We start from the raw sequence: 5873 nt of genomic DNA, 5'->3' as shown, positions 1-5873 counted from the left end.
CTGTTGTTACATTAGGGTAAGAGCTACCTGGGGAAGGCTTTTCAGCAGCAATTAACCCTCAGTCAGTCAACCTTCTGCAATGGGTAGGCAAAGGCATGGTGCCATTCCACTGCCTACAGACTGAGCCTTTTAGACCTTGAAATTCCTCTTTTGGGGCTTTTTGTGTAGCCCCAGATAGAGGTAGCCCTCTGAAACATCAAGAAAGCCTGTGACTTATCTCCAGAGAAGCTGAGGAAGAACACTGCCTGCTTCCATCCTTCTGCCTGTCTTTGCAATGGCTCCAGGCCCCAGTTAAAGGCCCCAGATCCCAAAGGCTGCTGGATTCTTCACTGACCACAGCCAGGCAAGAGACAAGCTCCTCGGTTCTGACAGCTCTACCTGCAGCCTAGGACGTGCAATGAGCTTGCCAAACTCGTTTCACACAGAAGCTGCCATGCATTCACCAGGCCTTAATAACATCAGCTGACAAAGATTTTTCTAACTATAAAAGAGACTTGTCCAAGAGAATCTCTTCTCATCCGAATAAAGCAGAGGACCGTTAGCCTTTTCCTTGCATGAAAGGTCTCCTTTGCTGAACTTAGATAAGGCTGGAGGAAGGTAAATAACTTTCTACCTCACTCCCGTGCCCAAAACCCCACTGTGCTTTGCAGCAGGCCTTAGCCTAGGTCCAGGGTGACTATCCAAGCACAGCCCTTGGGGAAGGTTTTGCAGAAGCAGTGCTGAGTGAAAGATCAGGTGGGAAACACCAAGTCTGTCACTGCAGGAAGCCAAGAATCAAATACTGGGCACATTTCTGTAGAAGAGACAAATCCTCACAGTTGTGAGTGAGGAACAGAGCTTGGTGGAAAGGAGCAGAGGAAGCAATCATCAATGGCTAATGTGACTGTCTCTGCAGCTGGGCATCATACAAGGGACCAGTATGTTTTATGCAGGTGGGATGAACTACTGCTTTGTCTGGCCTAAGAATCACCAGCTGTGCCTGTGAAGCTCTGAAAGAGCAACCTTCAGAGCGGCCACGAGAGTCACTGCCTGCCTGCCATCAACGTGCCCCTCTCACAGGCACACTGAGGCACGGGCAGGGAGTTAAAACCGCCTCAGACACACCCAGCCTCACCTAAACACCAGTGCTTGGTCAGCTGGAGTGCGCATCTCTGCTCCCAGCACTCTGCCAATCAAGCCCACTCCATTTGGTGTCTTCATCGGCTAGGGGAGAGGGGACTTTGCTATTGTTTGTGGTTGAATGTGGTGGCTTTGCAGCTCATCAAACAGAGGCGTTTCGGTAAGCCCCAAGCTTGCGGAGATAAGAGCAAAGCTTGCACAAAGTAATTCTAGAGAGGCACCAGCCACCCTGTAGCAAGGGCTTTTCTCCTCTCACTCCTCCTCCCTGCTTTGACCCTCACCAGAAAACCTTTCAAAGCATTCTGGCAAGTAGTCAGTTCAGGCAGCCTTTCACCAGACAGAACAGTTTCACTGGTGTCTGCTTGCAGCCAGGGAAAAGCAGCCGGAGCTGCCTCATTTCAAGCTGAGAGAGGCACATGGCAAGGGGCAGGATTTCCCACAGCCCCGCAAGCTGCTCTTACAAACTCTGGGATGGTTGCATCCGGAGATGTCTGCAGATCACCTTCTGCTGCCTGCACTCCCACATCGGCCTGCTCTCAACAAACAGGGATAGTTGTTTCTCCCCCACACCCAGTGCCTTCAACCAGTTCACCTGCTGCTTTGTGCTCTCCCGGCATCGTGTGAAGAATGCACTGTCCTTGTGCCTCAGTTTCCCCAGGCATAGAAGACTGATTTCTTTGTTTTGCTTTTTTTCCTGTGTTTCCCAAGGAGTTGTAACCCATTACTAATTGCTGTCTGCAAAACACTTTCAAGCTTCTCAAAGGAAAGGTGCAAAAAAGCACTAAATATCATTAACAGCTTTATTTGACACACAGCAGAAAATTAATGAGGTGTTGGCTCCTTGTGAACTGCAAGTACTACCCTGCTGAGTAATTTTGCTTTCATAGCAGGTACTGCCCACATCTGTCTTCCTGGAGTGCTACCACTTGGGATGTCATCCTCTGACACAGCCCCTGGTGTCTGCTTTCCTGCCAAGGCCAGCGGAACCACCACACACAGTCTTTGCATTCATTTCCCTGGCGGTACCTGGGATGCTGGTGACAGGAGATGGAGACTGGAGAGGTAGAGACAGGAGATGTTCCAAAGGAGTGAGGTGTCTATTTTCCTAATAATAAATGGTAAGAAGAGTCAGAAATTAGCTAATATCAGTCTCTGAATTGTATAGGTCTGAGGGCTTCTCCAAGGAGCTCATCCAAAGTGCTTTTCTATTGCCAGGTACCACTGTTAGGGCTTTCGAACGGCAGCTTTGGGCCCCTGCTGCTCACAGGGCTGGCAGTCACTCAGGGACTGCAAGGGAAGTCATGAGAAAATTGTTCTTGCTAATTTAAAAGTCAGTTCTCCCATTGAGCACATTTGGAGTTGGAAGGAGTGCTGCCTCAGTGCAGACAGCTCACAGCGTGGGTCTTACTTCAGCTGGCATACCTGCTGCCTTCATATGCCAAATACAAGCCTGCTGGAGAAAAAGTGCTTCCCTCAGCAGAACAATGACAGAGAATCACAAAAACATTCCAGTTGGAAAAGACCCTCAGGATCATCAAGTCCAACCGTTATCCCTACTCTACAAAGTTCACCCTTAAAGCATATCTTCAAGTACCACATCCAAATGACTTTTAAACACGTCCAGGGTTGGTGACTCAACCACCTCCATGGGCAGCCCATTCCAATGCCTGACCACTCTTGCTGTGAAAAAAGTTTCCTAATGTCCAATCTAACACATAGTAGGTCCCAGCTATGCCCTAAGCTCTTCCAAGGCAATACATCTCAGTCTGGGTGCTGGGGACGCCTGCAGGTGGACTCTGCAGCACTTTCAGCTTCCCAGGGCCTTTCTGCCCCTATGGTGTGCAAGCCCATAGCCAAGGGGTTCACAGACACTTCTCTCCCTGCTCCACTGTCTGACCTTGGCAACAGTTCACCTGCATGCACCACTATGCCCCACCATCCCTCAGAGCTGCCAGGGAAAAGCAGTCAGTCTCAATCCTGAGTTTGGGCTGCCACAAGCTGGCTTCGCCATCATGCCAGCATCATAGATGCAGAACACTCGGACAAAGCTATTGCTGCCAGGACTGCCCAAACCTGGAACAGTCTGCACAGAAAGTGATGCCTTTGTTGCTCTCCCATGGATCTGTGTGTGGTAAATCCCAGGAGGACAGGGATCCCTTCCTGGGCTCCTTCTGTCTAATCCACTGCAAGCTCTTCTGCTGACAGAGACCTCCATAGTACAAAGTGTGAAGCAGGGGAGTGGCATGTTTTTTGAGGGAAGGAACCAAATCAGTTTCATCTGCAAATTCCCCTACATGGGAAACAACCCTTCCCACAGGAGCAGAGTGACAAGAGTGTTCTGGGACCTAATGCTTTCAGAGTATTTTAATGTCTCCAGGCCCAACATGGGCCTTTCCTTAACAGAAATCACAGCAACCTTAATACATCAAAGGCTGGTGCTCTGAGCAAGAGTCTCGACATATGCCAGTAAAGCACAGGTAAGTTTAGCTGAAAAGCCCTCAAAAGAACATCTGCCAGAGTAAGTGAGGCCAGTAAGGTATGGTGTTTGCTGAGCTGCATGTCACCTCAGACAAAGTGATCCCTTCTGCAGAGATAAACGTGGGTGGAGAACACCCAAGTGCTCTCTACCTGAGAGCAGAAGGTGGCTAAGCCATGTTTGTCAGTCTCAGCAGCAGCTGGTACACAAAACATCTGTATTTGTTTCACCTGTGGTAAAGGGTTGGACTCGATGATCTGTGAGGTCTCTTCCAACCCTGATGATACTATGATACTATGATACCTATAGACACCTTCCCCTGTTTCATGGCATTTCTCCAGCCTTTTCCAAACCCTGACAGCATCCCTGAAGCAATATCACAGTATCATCAGGGTTGGATTGGAGGTTGGAACTAAGCAGTTTGGCTGATTTCCTTCTTGCCCCAGGTTGTGCAATCTGGAAGCAGTATAGTCCTTCCATAAAGGCATCAAGAAGCATTGAAATCCCAGCAGCACGTGCCACACACAGTTCAAATCCCAAATGAGAAAAGAAAACTACTACCTTCTGCTTCCTTCCATACCCTTGCCCCTCCACTGCCTGCCAATGCCATGCTCACAGCCACGGCAAGGGCTGTGAAATAGCCCCAAGCAGCACAGCCTTCTCTTGGAGCAAGTTGCCCTAGGTTCAGAGCTGACAGAGACGCATGGTCATATTCCTCCTGAGAGAGGAATGAACCCAGCCGTGGCTGTTGCTTTGTATCCGATCCAGGAGATTCATTTTGCCAACTGCTCTAGCTGGAAAAGACAGATAAACTTTGGAATGCTGAAACTCTTTCTCAGCTCTGAGCCACAAATAGAGACTATAAGGTGAAGGACAAGATGAGGAAACTGGTGCCAACCTTTAACTTCTTTACATTAATCATCCAGACAATCTGAGGGAAAAGCTAACAAGGTAATAAGCTTGCTTCACACAGCCACAGCCTCTGCTGTCCACAGAAGGGAAACCTTGCCGCAAAGAGAACTCCTCTTTCACACCGGCATCATGATGGTTTGTTACAGGTGAAGCCCTCCTGAAGGGAGCGATCTGAGCGCCCAGGTGCCCCTGACGCCTCCTGGTGGGAGCTCACTCCAGTTAAAATTTAGCCTCTGCCACTTCCTGCCTGCAGCCCTCTAAGAGACAGGGGAACTTCCCCTTTTCCCTCTCTGCCTCCTGCTTCACCTGACCAGGGCTTCCTTGCTGCAGCTGCTCCTGCTTAGCCATGTGGCCAGCTAACCAGGTGGCTGACCTGCTACCTCCTGCAATCCATCTCCATCCAGGCAATCCGTTGCCATCAGTCTGGTTTTGTATATGGTTTTGTACCTGTTTTCCTCACCTTACACCCTTGTAACTCCCCTTTACCTTAAGTAGCTGTTATTTACTGTTAAAGGTTTTTCCTGGAACTTCCAAGATTGGTGCAGGACTGTTTTCTTTGGGTCTTTTGCCCCTTTCACTCTTCCCACCTAGTTTCTTTGAAAGGGGAGAGAGGACAGGCATCCTATTGATGTTATTTGTTCCGTTGGGCTTTGTGACTCTGGGAAGCTAAACTGGAACATGGTTGAGGTGAAATAAGGCAGGAGCACATCAAACTGTGCTTGAGCCCTCCTAGGCGAGCTAAAAGGTCTCTCGGACTGTATCCACATTGCTCTGTTGGAGCAGCCTCCAGAACAAGGAACAAAAAGGATACTTCTGCAACCCCCAGCACAGCTTGTACACAGGACCCCATCCAGTCTTCGTGTGTAACTTGTGTCAGATGACCTCCCAGGGGTGCCCATATTTGAACACAACTGGGCTAAAAAAAATATCCTGACAGTCTTGAAGAAATGCTGAGAGGCTGGCTGTAAGGGGAGCTGGAATAGGCTCCTAACAAGGGCAGAGACCCTGTAAGCATCCAGTCCAGGTGTGCATTCAGTCAAGACTGCTCAGACCCAATGAAGGGCCAGCACAGCTCACAGCTCCCCACAAAGGACAGGAAGACAGGTGAGGTTTTGTGTGTTGGAAACAGTCTTTAGGGTTCACCCAGAGCTAGTTCACATCAGCAGGAAAGGGAAAATACTCAGTTCTCAGCTCTGATTTCAGGAGGATGCCTTTCTTGTTGAGGGGAGAAGGCTGAGAGTAGTCCCCCCCCAGGCTGCTCCAACACTCCCACTTCAGGGGCCTACAAAAACTAATGGGGTGCAAAGCATCTCTGACATGGGGACAGCATCACATCCTCAGGGAAAAGAAGGAAGTAGGAGCCTGG

This window comes from Pogoniulus pusillus, chromosome 18, assembly GCF_015220805.1.
Source record: "Pogoniulus pusillus isolate bPogPus1 chromosome 18, bPogPus1.pri, whole genome shotgun sequence".
Taxonomy (NCBI): Eukaryota; Metazoa; Chordata; class Aves; order Piciformes; family Lybiidae; genus Pogoniulus; species Pogoniulus pusillus.
Note: the sequence above shows the minus strand (reverse complement) of the source record.